Source organism: Felis catus, chromosome B2 (assembly GCF_018350175.1).
Source record: "Felis catus isolate Fca126 chromosome B2, F.catus_Fca126_mat1.0, whole genome shotgun sequence".
Classification (NCBI taxonomy): domain Eukaryota; kingdom Metazoa; phylum Chordata; class Mammalia; order Carnivora; family Felidae; genus Felis; species Felis catus.
Window position 1 is genome coordinate 6977193 of NC_058372.1, and position 16510 is coordinate 6993702.

Here is a 16510-nt window from a genome sequence, read left to right on the forward strand (position 1 = left end):
CTAATCTCTCGATAACATTTGCAGTGATTGATTAAAATCCACTCCTTGCTAAAATCAAGGTCTTTAGGTAATTGATGTGCTAATAGACCCGCAATTATTTGAGGCTGTGTTTCCTCACAGAGAGCAAGTCAAGGAATGGATAAAGTCCAAATAAAGTACCTATTTTGCAACAGGAGTTATGATAATTGCCAGGAGACAGCCTGCTTATCAGCTGTGAGCGTTTGCCATCCTTCATTAATATGTAGTTCAGTTGGACATCAGAGAAACTGGCCCCCATGGGAATACTCTTTGAATCTCCCATTATCTCATTTTCCATACACTTGGCTTGATCCACTTTTTATCTACGTTCACAGAAAGATCTGCCTTTTCACATAGGAGCTTTCTAAACAATCGGCTAGCCGTGAACCCTTGCCAAAGCTCCACGCGGTGTCGGCTGCTGTAAATTTGGACAAGCGTGTGCACCAATAAAGTATCCGTTTAAATGTTCCAGACTAAATATTTTAGAAGTAGACAAAATAAATACTCCAAAGTGCTAACCTGTGAGTTTTCCATTCTGTGGCTCATGTCTACGTGTCCTCCTGCGGTAGACTCTCGATCGGGGCTCTAGGCCTTTACTGCCTTCAGGCATCTTGGGAAGTGTTCCTGTTCTGCTGTCCACTAACTCCTCGCTGCTTGTCCGTCATATCGAGCTCTCTGCTGAGTCTAAACACGCCCACAGAGAGACTGGGATGGATGCATTAAAAACTCATTTAGTGGGGCGCCCCTCTGGCTCGGTCGGAAGAGCACGTGACTCTTGATCTCGGGTTGTGAGTTTGAGCCCCAGGTTGGCTGTAGAGATGACTTATAAAAAAAAAAAACTTAAAACTCATTTAGTAAAATAAAATAATAACCATCTTCTTCTAACTCAGCCAGACACGATCCAAGTGGTCAAAAAACAGAATTGTACTTGACACTAATCAACTTTATTTTGTCCTGGGCTTGTGGACGAATAATTTTTAAATGGGGTGCAATTCTTTGGGGCATTGGCTCTCTTTATCCTTGGCCTCGTAAAGAATATTCTTGCCTGAGGGCTTATAATTGAAGTTTATTAAAGATGATTCTTTCCAATTATAATATGAGGGATGACTGCTTTATCTTTATATTTCATCCTCATTATGGCTCAAAACAAATATCCAATGTGGCCAATTACTAGGGACAAATAAAAAGGAAAGCACAGCCACTCAAGTGTTAGTTAAATACGGTTTGCAGGTCCTAGAATAACGGCTAACATATAATGCGAACGGGTCGCATGCCAGACTCTGTGCTAAGCACGTCCCTCTTACCATGCCATTCAATCTGTACAACAGGTAGTATTTCACTTATATTACATCCCAGCCAGCACAGTTATTCTCCCCATTTTAAGGATGAGTTCACTGAGGAAAAGGGAAGTTGACTAAGGTCTCACATCGTGGTAAGGAGCAGACCCCAGACCAAAACCGGAACAATAATCAACTGTATGATGAGAACACAGCCAGGTGTGACCTCTGCTGTTCTGAATACAATTGAGCAAAGGAGAAGCGCCCATCAATCATTTTAACCAAGTTCACCTTTTGTTGTTGCTATTGAAGCAGGATTTTTGGCCCAGGAAATCTGTTGTGAGTGATTATGATTACATTTTCCTCATCTACATGCCTCTGACGCTCTTGTTGAAGATGCTAATCTTGTATGAAGCTGTCTTTGGAGTTGATGATGCCTGCCACATGCTACTCCTGTGGGAAAGGGATAGATGTCATGCAGAAAATAGAATAAAATGCACTGGGGCAAGTTAAACTGCTAATAAGAGTAATCACAGTCATAGATTTTAAAATCATTTTAAATCTAGTTGTAATTACATAAGTCCATTTCAGAAGTCCTACTGATGTGATGAGAAATTCATAAACTCTATACGAATTGAAAACAGAAATTATACACTTTATTAAAATACTACTGTCTCTGTATTATCATATATGTAAATTTATGCGTATATCCATAAATTATACATTTATATGTATAAACTTTAATTTATCAGGACTAATCAATTTCATCTCCTCCTTAATTTAGTCCTTACTAATTTTCAATATTCCCATCAAAATATATTCTCCTATCAACGATAATAAAACGTAAAAGCATTCTAAGATTACTGAGTGTTTTTTCTAAACAAAATTTGCTTCCCATTTTAGAAACTTGATGTCACCAAGGCATCACCATCAAATTTCTGTATTTTTCTTTAAGATAAAAATAGAGGAGAAATCTTTCTAAATGTGTAAGTCCAAGAAAAACTTTAATTAGAATCCCTGGCTCTTGCTTAGGATTCGTTCTACATCTTATTTCAGTGACAGTAGGCAGGAAACTTCCCCTTCAATTTTAGGTGGAAGCCAGAATGAAAAGTGTTTTGGAAAAAAAAAGAAAAATGAACTCTGCTCTCTGGTCCCATAATTCCTTTCTGTCCATAAAATAAACCTATGCAGAGTATCTGAAATAGTATCTCACACCTACCTGGCTCCTCTCTGTCACTCGTCTCACTTGGTCACAAGACACTGGATGGCCAACCCCTGGGGCACCCATGGTTGATCAGATTGGAAGGCTGCACCTTGAGTGGATCCAGGGAAACCTTTCTGACTCACTGGCACAGTGGTCAGGCTAGAGGTTTCAAGTACTCTAAAGAGTCTCGTTTATTTTGCCACTCAAGTCTGGAGGGCTTTCCCACCAATGGCTTTGCTGTGGGTTCAAAACACTGTTATTTTTTGCCTCAACAGTCCCTGTGGTTAATGGTTGGCGTTACTTATTGCAAGAGCCTCGGGTTTTGAAACCTAAGACAGCCTCCGTAATCTCTCAACTTTCTTTTCAGTTAAGGACAGGAGACCTTCAGTCCATCCACCCTTGTGGCTGTCAAAAATGCCTGGTCTGAACATGGATAGGCCTGCGGCCAAGAACTTGCTGGCCAGGAAACCTAAAATGGCAGGGCTCAGCACCTCTCCGGAAGTTATGCTAAGGAACAAAGTGAATGAGGTTGACTCCTAAGTTCAAGGTAAAGGTGGAAACATTAGCCACCCAGAGGATGGCCTAACTGGCTTAATTGGCCTCCTAATTTGCCTTATTGTTTCCAGGGGAGTGAGATTTCTCACGGGTGGTGTTGATCATGCTCCCCCCTTGGTTAAGAAGGGCTTGGGGCAAGGTGGAACCTCACATACAGACAGCTAAATGCAGTAAGAGTACAATTCCCATTTAATAACCTGAGAAACAGAAGATATCCTGTGAGATGTATGCCTTTATGTGGACAAAATATCACCACAAATGTAAGATGTTATTTATATGAATGAAATCAGGAAAACAATAAAACTAATTATATTATTGTACATGCTTGAGTGTTCTGTTTAGAGTCTGATGATGTGAGAATGAGTCATAAAAACACACAAAAATATAAATTATTATATATCCTCTAATATTCACATTATTAAAATTATGAAATATATTATTTTAATCAATATTTTTACATAATTCTAGTGACTGTAGTGATCTATAAGATGAGAAATATTCCAAGATTACAAAAGCTTACTATATTTTCATTCATTAAAGATGTAAGTTAGATGTACAAGTGAAAAATGAATATTATTTGTCATATTTTCAAAGTCTCTTCTCCTAAAACATTGAGAATTAAATAGGCAAATGACAAATTATAATAAGTATTTCAAAATGTTAAATGAAAATATTTTAAAATAAAGCTGAAACTGTATGTAATTTTAAAGAATGTAATATTTTCATACTTTGTGTTTTATGTATATATTTTTATGTATCTATTGTGTGTATGTGAGTGTGGTCTCCGTATACATATATGGAGAACAGAAGAGGGGAAAATGAGAATTTCTTTAAAGCAATATGAATATTTAACACCGTAAAATATTCCTGAGCCTTCACGTGCAAATTTTTGGAAGACCACCCCAGTTCCTGTGCGCCTCCTTGTCTACAAACTAGAACATAAGGAGAAGGAAATGGATCTTTTCTTGGTCCTGTTTGAAACTACCCTTCATTAGGCAATAATTCTCGCATACATCATTATTTGAGAAGTTTTATCCATTTAGCATAAGTTCATAAAAGCAAATTACTTCCACTTTTCCCCTCTCAAGTTCTTTCCATTTCTCAGTGTTCCTTTGCAATGTTGGGCAGCGCAAACCACAGATCCTTAAAGAGCGAGGACCCAGTCTCCTGTGGACGTCAGGCCAGAGATGCCTTCCTGGGTCCTGAATGTTTGTGGAGGATTAAGTGCTGAACTGGGTCACCGTGGTTCATGGCCACCATGAACCCAAGTATGGAGGTAGCCTTGCGTTCTTTAAAAATTTATTTATTTATTTATTTAGTCATTAATTTATTTAGTCATTTATCTATCTATCTTTGTTTATTTATTTACCTATGAATATTAAACGAAAGCCTCCTAAAGCATGGGCTCCAGAGCAAGGGCCCCTCCAGCCTGAACGAGAGCACTTCTGTCATAACCACCGTGGCCTTTCCAATGAAATCCACATATTTTTAGCAAAACATAGAAGACAAGACTCCCTATGGGCAAACTCCTGTTTTCTTTTTTCCACTAGATGCCTTCCCCATCCTCACTGGCTCTCCTCTCCAGCCAAAGGGAAGTGATTCCGTGCCCCATTATCCCTGCTTTTTCTTGTGTTGGGTGTTTTGGAAAACTGTAGTCCCTTTGCTTTCAGACTCTTTTACTTCACACACCACCAACCCCGACCCCCCATCTATTGGTCATTAAAGATGTAAATCAGACAGCTGATATTTCTGGGAAGCTTCCTGCTCAGACCCGTCTGGGTTGGGGTCCCTTCTACGTCCTCCGACAGCACTCTGGGCCTCCTTCCATCATAGAACGGACCACAGTGTATTGTAATTTTCTGCCTACGAATCAGAAGGCCCCTCCTAATTATGAGCATGTTAAGGGCAAGAACTGTGTTGTATCTGATTTTGTAATCCTTCCACCCAGTAGGCTGTCAACTGCTACATCACTGATGCCTAAAAAAGCATCTGATAAAACAACACATTCAATACACTGTTTTTTAAGTTTATTTATTTATTTTTGAGTGAGAGAGCACCCGAGTGCAGGGGCAAAGAGAGAAGGACAGAGAGAATCCCAAGCAGCCTCCACGTTGCCAGCCCCGAGCCCCGTGCAGGGCTCGATCTCACAGTTCGTGAGATCGTGACCTGAGCCAAAAATCACGAGTCGGACAATTAACAGACTGAGCCACACAGGTGCCCCAGAAACTCAATAAACTATCAAATAAAACTGAACTTTGTCAAATCATCACCAATACACAGATATTATAAATTATATTTCTATTCATTTGGTTGTTGCTAGAAAGCAAAAGGCACGCTCAGACCAAAGCCAGTCCCTGGGCTGTCCCGTCCAGAAGACACAGAAACCCTTAGACACGGATCTTACTCAAGCCCTTACCGGGGCCACCGACAAATGCATTGCCCTCGATACACGCAAACTTCTCCTCAAACAAAAGCCTCACCGGATGGCATCGCGTCTTGCATATATTGGGCTCTACTCCTCACAAGCCTCAATTTCTTTTCTCCCCATATGTGTGAAAAGGCAGCTGGGATGCCAGGGTTCCAGGCAGAGTTTTCAAAAAAGGTCAACCAGCATTCAGATTCATTCTGGTAAAATTCATTCCTTCTCTTCCAGAAATTTAATGAGAAAGGACAGCTTTGTGAAATGGAGGAGCAAGAACAATATTGCTTAAATAAATTGGAATTTGCACTTTGATTACCCCGCAGTTTCTGCCATGCTTTACTGGAAATGCTCCCTGCGGTGCGGGTTTTTTCCTCTGGAGTGACATCATCTCATGAAGCCATCCTCGCCATAATTATTTCCATCCATATTTGTAGAGCACACAGCAACAACGTTCAGTAAGGAAGAGCCGGTGCATCCAGAACACTTTAAAACTGTACAGTCACCAGAAAGCCCCATTAAAAGGCAAATGATATATCTTTATGCATGCCTCTGACCCCAAAGGAGATATTTCATATTCATATTAGAAGAAAAAAAAAAAGAGTCTCTTTCAAACAATGAAACTCTGATGCGAGCAAACGTCCCATGCCATGAAATAACAAACAACATGCAGGGGTTCGGTTGCTTTTCTTGGAATAACGCTTTTAAAAAACTGTCACATAGAGGAAGTGGACATACTGTGGTTCACAACTGTCAAGTTTAAATCCTTTTGGAATTTAGGCTGTGTCAACCCTAATACCAAGTATTGGAATTTAAAAAATGTTATTCTTAGCCATCCTGCTTTCCCTTTTGGGCAAATTGTTCTTTTTAGAATGTGCATTTCTAAAAATTTTAGTGAAAGTGAAAACATCAATAGAAGAGTGTTAATCTTCTCAAAAACCAAATAACTTGATGAAAAAGAAGAATTTTTTTTTTTGGCAATTTAAGTGAAATGAAAAAACAAAAACAAAAACACAAAAACACGAAAGCTGTAGATTGGCTTTCCTGACAATTTGTGATGTGCTGGGGCTGACGTGACCCGCGGGAGAGAGACCACTGACTCCCTCCCAGTGCTGTGAGGTAAAGGGCATGGGCCAGGTTCTTTGTCTCCTGGAAAATAAAAGCTTCCACCATCTGCTCACTGAGGCTTTGATTTTGTTTTAAGTGCAGAAAAACACGCACTTAACTCTGCAGTTAGTGACAAGAACCAAATTCATTCATTCATCCATTCAGTCATTCATTCAACATAACCGAGGAAAAGGTGTTGAATGTGAGGTTAAACCGAAATGTTTACTTAGGAAAACGTGATTTTTGTTTCTCTCGCACCGCTGTTTTCAGACCTGCTCTGTAAAATCCCTTTTCCATGAAATTTAATGTCCTCTCAATCAGATTCTGTCATTTGTCAACTATTATCAGTTGCTTAAAAGTCCAACCTAATTTCACTCAGTTTAGGGGTGCCTGCTTGGCTCAGCTGGTAGATCACGGGACTCTTGATCTCAGGGTTATGGGCTCGAGCCCCACAGTGGGTGTGGTGCCTGCTTAAAAAAAGTAATCCAGGGGCGCCTGGGTGGCTCAGTTGGTTGAGTTCTCGACTTCTGCTCAGGTCATGATCTCACGGTTCATGAGTTCGAGCCCTGCATTGGGCTCTCTGCTGTCACCAAAGAGCCCACTTTGGATACTCTGTCCCCCTTTCCCTCTGCCCCTCCCCTGCTCATGCTCTCTTTCTCTCAAAAATAAATAAAGCATTAACAAAAATGAATTGAACTCACTTGAAAACTTCAGCCCACAGCCTGTGGAACACTTTTTGTCTCTCCTGGCCCGCTGTGACTCACCCTGTGACCACAATCCAACCCCCCGTCCCCTCGCCTCTCTCTTCTGTGCCCTGGTACCTCTGTGTTGACCGTCCAGGAGGATGGGCGGGGCAAAAAGGACCAAAAGTCCTTACAGGTGTCATCTTTAGGTTGTTGCCAGGGCAGGTGGATTGATCCTTGCCGTCTCAGGTGGACAACGCTGGGCTCTTTCGAGGCCCCGGGGAGATGTTGCTCCTGACTCATCACGTGGGTCAGGGTAACCTTCCTCCACTGTCCCCCTTGGGTCCCACCCCTACAGAACACCCTAAGCATAATGGCACCTATTCTGGCTGTTCAAGGATTTTCTTTTACAAACTCACGGGTTCATAGTTTTACTTTGATTATTTAGTGAATCGAAACTCAAATCACAGGTCCATCTAAGCAACAGGCAACCCACCACGGGTCAGTATCACGTACACATCTAAGCCAATGGGCAAACCTCCCCTACGGCTCCCTGATTTATGCCAGAGCGCAGACCCCACTGTTACAGCCTCCTCTGTCTGCATGTGAGACACTCTTGGGGCTGAGTTTACGGGGTTTCCAGGGTGCTTTCATTTGCACACAGCACGAAAGACATTAGTCAAGCTGACCCTGTAGGATAATACTGCCAAATGCATACATTGTCACTATGCTCCCATTTCCCACCTGCTTGATTGAAGTCTGGGACGGTAGGTGGTAGGTCTGGTGGGTCGCACGTGGCTCCAGTTCTCAGACTGGGGAACCAAGCTCTGGCCTCGTTTGCAGCCAAAGCAAATGTGTATTTCAAAATGTTTTATGTTTCCCGTTGCTTGTGAGGGTGACTTACCCACCTCCGTAAGGAAAGGGAAGTCACGCTCCCCTGGTGCTGCACGGTTTTCTTCTGGCCAGTGTTAATGCCCATGGAATCTCCTCGGGATCAGAAACCAGAAATGCTGACTGCCACGGAAAACCCGTATTTCTGCGATTTGGGGAATGAGTCATCCCGGTCACTAAATAAAGCTCTGTTTGCCAGAAAAGAAACAGTGGCATTAAATAAGACTGTGAAATACTTTGAAGTACAGAGGGAACATGGGATTTAGGTTGAAGCCCCGTGCTTTATACCATCCCAAAGTTACACACTCACCTCCCTGTTTGCATAGGAAATAAGTCCCTCACACCTGCACCCCTCTTAAATCCCCACTCCTTTCACACACCTTGAAAGAACCTCAACACCTCTTTAATGATGCATTGTAAACGATATTGACCAGGAGGCAGGTAAAGAGACAGACTGTGGCGAAGTGCTTTAGCCTTCCGCTTAAATCATTACACTCTCTTCATTTTTCAAAGGGCATTAGATCAAAACTCATAATCCAACCTTAGAGCTCCCTAAATAGCCCTCTTCCCAATTAATGCAAAACTATTCAAATGTTGAGCTTTTAAAAACTTTCCTGTGAAGTTATAAATGCGTATCTACAGCTTTCAGAAATTCTTATAAATTTCCGATGTAAATTTATAACATGCTACCACAAGGGAGAAAAAAAACAAAACAAAACATTTTGCTATTATCATCTTAGAAAGGAAGATGGAAGAATTTTGTCATAAAGTAAGCTGGGGCTCTTAAAAATTTTTTATTTTATTTTATTTTATTTTATTTATTATTTTATTTTATTTTACTTTATTTTACTTTATTTTACTTTATTTTACTTTATTTTACTTTATTTTACTTTATTTTACTTTATTTTACTTTATTTTACTTTATTTTACTTTATTTTACTTTATTTTATTTTATTTTATTTTATTTTATTTTATTTTATTTTATTTTATTTTATTTTTTGGAAAATTTCTCTAAACACTTGCTATTACGCCCATGTAGAGAAATTTGTTCTCTTGAGCTACAGGGCATCATTTTCCATAAAACTAGCTCTGTGGCTGATTCCTCCAAATTTCTCAGTGCACGTTTCCTGGGAGTCTCCCTGAAGATCCTGCCAGAATCACTTGATAAGGCTCTTGAGTTGCTCACCAGGACACATGAGGGAGAAATGGACCGGGCCTGGCTTCCCCACGGACTGCATGAAATCTGACCATTTCGCCTGGTTCCAAAAATATTCCCCAGATCCCCCCTTTTCTTTTTCACTTTTCTTTATGACGTTTCTTTCATTCCCTTTAACTTTAGCTTGAACTTCTGTTTATGACTATGACTGTTCATCTTCAGGAGGTTGGTAATACTATGAAAAACCAAAAGTATATGGATGGGGTATAGTAGTAAAGTCTCATCAGGAAATTTATTAATTATCCGTTGTGTGCACATTTACATTAAAGTGAAAGTTGGCTCACTCCAGCTAAATTTAAATTCCAGATGAATGATGCTAGCAAATCGAAGAGTAGATCAAGAAACCTGTTCCAGTTTTATTAATGGAAGAGCTGCTAAAATAAATATATAGATGTTACCCAAATGAAAATGTAAACAACCCCCAAAAGTTTCCGTGATTCTACTTTGCCTGCCTGAAACCCTGAAATTCATGGAAATGAAGTGACTAAATGGCATGATCACAAATGACCTGATCATGTTGTTTAGTTTGAGACATCCATTTATTTGCTATGCCACCCGTGTTTCCTGGATTCACAGCTAAAATGATTTCTCCCCCTGCCGTAGCATCCCTGTCTATTTTCAGAGAGTCTATTTTCAACGAGTGTTAATACCTTCTTTAGAATCAAGAAGATACCCCCTGAATTGGGACCTTTGGTAAGGTGACACTGTGCTACGCCCACGTGCTGCTTTCTTAGTAACTAACACAACACTGAGAAGACGCCATTGAGTTTTGTCTCCCCGAGAACTTCCCCTGCGGTGTGCAAGATCAAGTAATTCTGTTGACTAATTTCTTTAGTAAAATAAAGTGGCTGTCTTTGAAATATCATAAACGATATCCTTTCATTTAGTCCTTTACTTATTTACTAATCCATTGGGCATTCATTCTGTGCCTACTAAGCCCTAGCAAACATACTAGGTGTTAGGAATTTATTTCAATTTATAGCTATATCAACATAACCGAAATCTCAGCGACAGTGACCAACAGAGAGGAAGACCAGAAGACTCATCTCATATTCGATGCATTTTATCAGGCTTCAGGAGCACAGCAGGAAACCAGGGTCTTTGGTGACTGACTGCATGTGTAATGAGTAGGGCAGCAAGGTTAAAAAGACAGCCACACAGCTACAATGAATTCAGCAAACTACATCTCACTAACACATTTGTGGGCTTCTTTTTTTTTTTAAATGTATGAATTCTTAGCTACTTTGAATCACTACCAGGCTCCTTCTAATTACTAACAATGCCAAGCCTGCCCTCTCAGCTGTAGCTGGATGCCCCAGGCATCTTCATAGCAAAACAAACAAATGATTGGAATATTATGATTTAAACTCAAAACCAAAGCACAGTTGGAGATTTTTTTTTTACCAGACTGCTTGAAAGTCTTGTGTCTAGGGTTTGTGAGATCATAGAAGATGCAGGAGGACGACACAAGGTCAAATCTATGTCTCATATACAAAGAACAAACTGGTTTTCCAATCCTTTTGCCGTGGCTCACAATCTAGACGATGGCATAGGAAGGATGGTAAGGTCCTGTGCACAAAGACCACACTAGTGACCTCAAGTGCCCTGCTATGGATAATGGCCATTATCAGAGGGAGGGGGTGGAGGTCGCAGAAAGAATGGCCCCGCAGATACATGCTACGCGGACTATTTTTATGATCTAATTCTTAGGGGCATGTATTTATTTCAACAACCAAAACAGCCCCTCTGAGTACGGCAATGAGGCACCCTGTCACTATCCAGCTGTGGTGGAGGGTTGGTTCGTTTTTGAAAATTGATAAATACGTAGTATCCACCCCGGTCTCACACAATCAGAAAAAAAAAAAAAAGATTAAATATGCAGCTTCTGTAAAGGAAGTTTCTCTTTGACTCTCTATGGTAACACACAGCAAGCTGTGCCTTGGGTGTGAAGGTTCGAGGGCCACTGGAGTCCTCCATTTTTAACCTGTTCATTACCATTTGTGCTCAGCTTTGAGGGAATATCTTTAACCAGTTCATGCGGTGAGCACAATCAGAGGGCACCCTGTATGCTGTAATATTTATTTCGGGGAGCTGATATAAGTGATATTGTCCGGGGTGGGGGAGGACTGAGGGAGGAGACGTACGAAAGCACAATAAGTCTTGTGTTCGGGTTTTTTGTTGCACAGTGAGCACTGGGATGGTAAAATATTATTTTCATCATTCTTTCTCTCTTTTTTTTAATATATGAAATTTATTGTCAAATTGGTTTCCATACAACACCCAGTGCTCATCCCAAAAGATGCCCTCTTCAATGCCCATCACCTACCCTCCTCTCCCTCCCACCCCCCCATCAACCTCTCTCTTTTTAACTGCAGTATCAGAAATATTACAGAATACCTGCACTGAATTATGTCTACTTGGCATTGAAACATTCGTATCAGTGTGATTAAAATATAGTCAGGCTGTCCGTTTCTCGTGACAGTCATAAGAAATATGAGAAGGTGGATACTCAGCTCCCTCATTAATTGATGTGATCCAAACAGCCCTTCTCTGCTTCAACAAGGGACCTTAATGTGGATTTTTTTTTTCCCAAGGCTGTGACATTCACATCTAATGGCAAAGCCCTCTAACAGAGCAGTTGTTAGGAATGCCAATCAAGTGGAAATAGCAAAACTATTGTTTTTCTCTATAGTGTGAAAGGAGACTTTTAACGTACCTAAAACACATCTCTTTACACATTCTGCACCATCACCCATCCTTGGCTTATAGCGTTCATCTAAAAGACTGGCTAAGTTAGCTTTTACAAAAATCCGGGATACCACCAGGCTTCTCCTTGGGTCATGGGATAATATATAGGACCCTGGAAACATTTTTGATTTATGTCTATTATAACTCCAGACTCTGCTCCTGTCATGAAACAACAAATTCAGATTCTGGACTAGGAAAAAAAAAAAGTGGAGGTTTTAAAGCCTAAAATGACTTAACACTAACTAGAAACTCAACCTACCTAGAAGTATCCTCCTAAAATGTAAGCAAAAACTTGACCTTGACCGTTACAACAGAAAGTGGAATATTCCCCACCCGCACACACTTCTCTCCACGCTCACACTCCAGCGAGAACTGCTGGGTTTGCATTCAGCGACACTGGCTAGTGAAGCCTGGGGTGGGGAACTGTTCAGGCAAATCCGCCAACCCCGAAAACCTGAAACTCTAGGCTGTGATAACGACATGCCCCATGAAGACTCCATGACGCTGCCCTGGCGTCCAGCCTCTAAATGTAACTCACATCTCGTACCAAACGTCCACCACCTGTGCACGTGCTCTCTGGCTGCTGAGATGCGGGGCCAATGCCCGCCTACACTGTGACTTCATTCGTTTCAGTTAATTAATAACAACGGATGACTCTTTGGGAAGTGCTCTGCTAGGTACTGCAGAAGATCTGGGAAATTTCACGGCCCCCGTGATTGAGCACTTTCTGTTTGGGGCGGGAAAAGAAAAAAAAGAGCCAAGATATGTTAAAGAGCATAAAGATAAAATCCTGGTCTATATCGCAGCGCGAAAGACGCCACATGGATGTGTGTGACAGCTTGGCAACGGGTGGTACCCGGCAATGGTTCTCATTTCGAGTGTCATAGGACTCGTGTGTCTCTCTCTGCGGTGAGGTGTAATATACGTAATACGACATATACAGTGTAATTATAAAGTATTTAAGTTTGTGGATTATTCATTTTCATAACTATATTGATTCAAAATCATCTTTGTAAAGATGCTGCTCTATTCAAGTACATCCCCATGTGCTGGCTTGAGGGCCTGGGAAATGGGAGAGCCCCAGGGCCACAGGTCAACTTGGCCACCACCCTCACTGTCCTGGTTAGCGTGGCACAATCCCCACCAGCCACTCTCCAGCCCGGCTTACCTCAGTTTGTTTCTCCCAGTGTCTTGCATAATCTTCTAGGATAAAATAGAATCTCCTTATTTATTAAACGTATTTTTCTAATGTATGTTCATTTTTGAGAGAGGGGGAGAGTGAGAGTGTGCGCAGGGGAGGGGCAGAGACAGAAGGAGACAGAGGATCCTAAGTGGGCTCTTTGCTATCAGCACAGAGCCCGACGAGGGGCTCGAACTCACAAACTAAGAGATCATGACCTGAGCCAAAGTCGGACGCTCAACAGACCGGGCCGCCCGGGCGCCCCTAAGTTTGTTTTTGATTGCCTCTCTCTCCCTGCTAAAATGGAAGCACCAAGAAGCCAGGTACTGGTTTATATTGTTTCCTGAGGGATTCGAAGCCCCTGAAAGACTATCTGGCACACAGTAAGTACTCAATAAACAGGTGCAATTTTGTTAGTGTTGTCACTGCACAGATACAGGGACACTCACCAGCATGAAAGACTCTGGGGTCATTTTCTATGCATTAAAATGACCGAGAACCACCAGGAGAGACAATAGTGCTATGAAGTCACAGTAGGACAGAAACATTTAGTTCTGTTAAAACAGTTTAATAGGCAGTGAGCCCCAGACTCACTCAGAGTCTTATAAGACACAAAGTTTAGTTTTAATATCGTTGAAAACATATGCCCCTTAGTCATTTCTCTGTCTCACTTTGGTGTTACCGCATTGGGAAATTTTCATTATATTTATTTACTGTCTACTTATCTGTTTCTCCCCTAGAATATGACCTTCATGAGGGCGGATGGCTGTTTGTCTTGTCACCGCTCTGTCCCCAGGGCTCCCCACACACCCCGCTGGGACTGCAGCAAGAATGCTCCTCTCTCCGGGTCCCACATCCAACAAGCCAACGAGAGCAACGTTGTTATTAGGTGTCTAATACTTTAGCAGATTTTTAATTTTCAAAAAAAAAAAAAAAAGCCACACAAAAGGGACTCTCACACAACGTCACTCTGGCCTTTTTCCTGTTTCTTGCTTTTGTTTCGATGACGTGTTCGAGGTGTTGCTCACAAGGCAGCCACGGACTGTAATCAGTGCACGTGTCCCAAACGTCTGAGAGTGAAAACGGGGACACTAATGAAAAGGATGGACGCGGATGAAGCGCAGGCTGAGAAACAGAGACACAGCTGAGGACCTGAGGAGTGGCCCGCGAAGAAGCCACCAAGCCCAAGCAGCAGAATAACGGCGAGTGAAAGGGGAAAACAGGCCCGGTCACAAGTGAAGGGAGGGGGGCGGGGAGAAAGTTGCTGAGCTGCACGTATTTTTTTTTTTTTTTTTTTTATAGCACACACTCAGGTGCTTTTATTTTTTTATTTATTTTTATTTATTTTTTTTTTAATTTTTTTTTCAACATTTTTATTTATTTTTGGGACAGAGAGAGACCGAGCATGAACGGGGGAGGGGCAGAGAGAGAGGGAGACACAGAATCGGAAACAGGCTCCAGGCTCCGAGCCATCAGCCCAGAGCCCGACGCGGGGCTCGAACTCCCGGACCGCGAGATCGTGACCTGGCTGAAGTCGGACGCTTAACCGACTGCGCCACCCAGGCACCCCTGAGCTGCACGTATTTTTAATGAAGTGTTGAGCAGGTCGCCAAGACAGGTGGGTGACGACTATGATGAGCAGTCGGCCGGGGTGTGAAAAAAGAAAAAAAAAAAAAAGCAGAATTAAGTGACACTCGGTAAATCACAGGAGGACGCGAAACCTGGGAGGGCTTCTGGAAACAATGGTCGATCCCTTGTAACACCCCAGTGCCTTCCAGTAATCGAGTTGGGCAGCTCATTAAAATTAGGTGTGAACAGATAGGTACCCTGGCAAAAAGGCAAGGCAGCCAGGAAGCGGCCAGAGCAACGCAATTACTATGTCTGTCGTTGAAGAAAAGAAAAATCAGGCCCGTAGGAGGTATTCGAGGAGGTGGGCTTAAAAAATCCCCATTGGAAAACAGTGAGTGGCTCCTGGGGAAATAACAGGAACAATAAAATCGGCCACGGGAGGGCTGAGTCAGGCCAAAGAAGAGGAATGTTTAATAATTGGATATGTGTGTGTAAAATAACTCTGCTAACAGTGAGGGAAATTTAAAGAAGTTATTTGAAGAGCCGTATGAGGAAACAGGAGAATAAGATCTCAGCCACTCTCTGTGTCTGGGCAGGCTAAATATAGAATTGGCAAGTGGACCTCAGTAAAGAGCTGCACGGCATCTGGCCGAGGGCCCCAGTGTTTTCCTAAATAAGCGTGTTAAGGTGGCTCCAATGATCACAAACGGTGCCGTCAGCTCTCCGGACCACGCTGAAGGGAGGGGGATTCACAGCGACGTCGTGCCTTCTTCGTGCTGGGTACGGTGTGTGACATTCTCACACGTGTGAGCTCATGTGCTTCTCACAACCAAACTGTCACATGAAAATCACGGTCACAACTTCCAGTTGAGGGAAACTGAGATCACGCGGCTGTTCAACAGCAAAGTCAGGAATTAAAGGTGAGTCTGGGGCGCTCCAAGGCCAGCTGCCACCAAGCTGCTTCTCTCATTAGGGGAAGCTGATAAGGAAGACTCAAAGCACTCAAGAGAACGCGTAACTGAAGGAACCAGATATTGTGGGGGTGCCTGGGTGGCTCAGTCGGTTAAGGGTACGACTTTTGCTCCGGCCATGATCTCACAGATCGTGCGTTCAAGCCCCACGGTCTGCCTCTGTGCTGACAGCGTGGAGCCTGCTTGGGATTCTCTGTCTCCCTCTCTCTCTGCCCCTCTCCTGCTCGTGCCCTTTCTTCCTTTCTCTCTCCCTCTCTCAAAAATAAAATAAACATTTAAAAAAAAAAGGAACCAGATGACTGTGTTGAATATGCTTATTCACACCCTGATTCACATGGCAACCTTGGATGATTTGACTGATCTCCCTTGGGCTTCAGTCTTGCTAAGGTTTGTTATTTTATGAGACCAACTCCTGCCTATATAAAATAACAAAATGATCTAATTCAATGAGTGGGGCACACACCTTTAAAAAAAAAATCCTTAGGCTCCCCTTAGAGTTTTTACTGGGCATGACAAAATTTCTCAAGTTTTCCTCTGACGTTTGGGGTGAGAGTGGGGGTGATTTGTCATCCATTCATTTCATTATTAACAGCCATCAACTGAGAGCTTAACGTGAACCAGGCACTTTGGTGGGCTCTTGGAAGCAAAATGATCACGGTTCCCGTCTCCATA

General features: G+C 42.3%; 1 long non-coding RNA gene across 1 annotated transcript in view; it reads right to left on the reverse strand.

Annotated features, from left to right (window-relative positions):
- LOC111560409 overlaps positions 1-16510 on the reverse strand; it is a 208824-nt gene that overhangs the window by 166517 nt on the left and 25797 nt on the right. Inside the window, exons 9-10 of the long non-coding RNA XR_006597502.1 lie at positions 8172-8342; positions 538-1748 (exon numbers count right to left, since the gene is read on the reverse strand). This is a non-coding gene — a long non-coding RNA (uncharacterized LOC111560409). The remainder of the gene's footprint in view (positions 1-537; positions 1749-8171; positions 8343-16510) is intronic.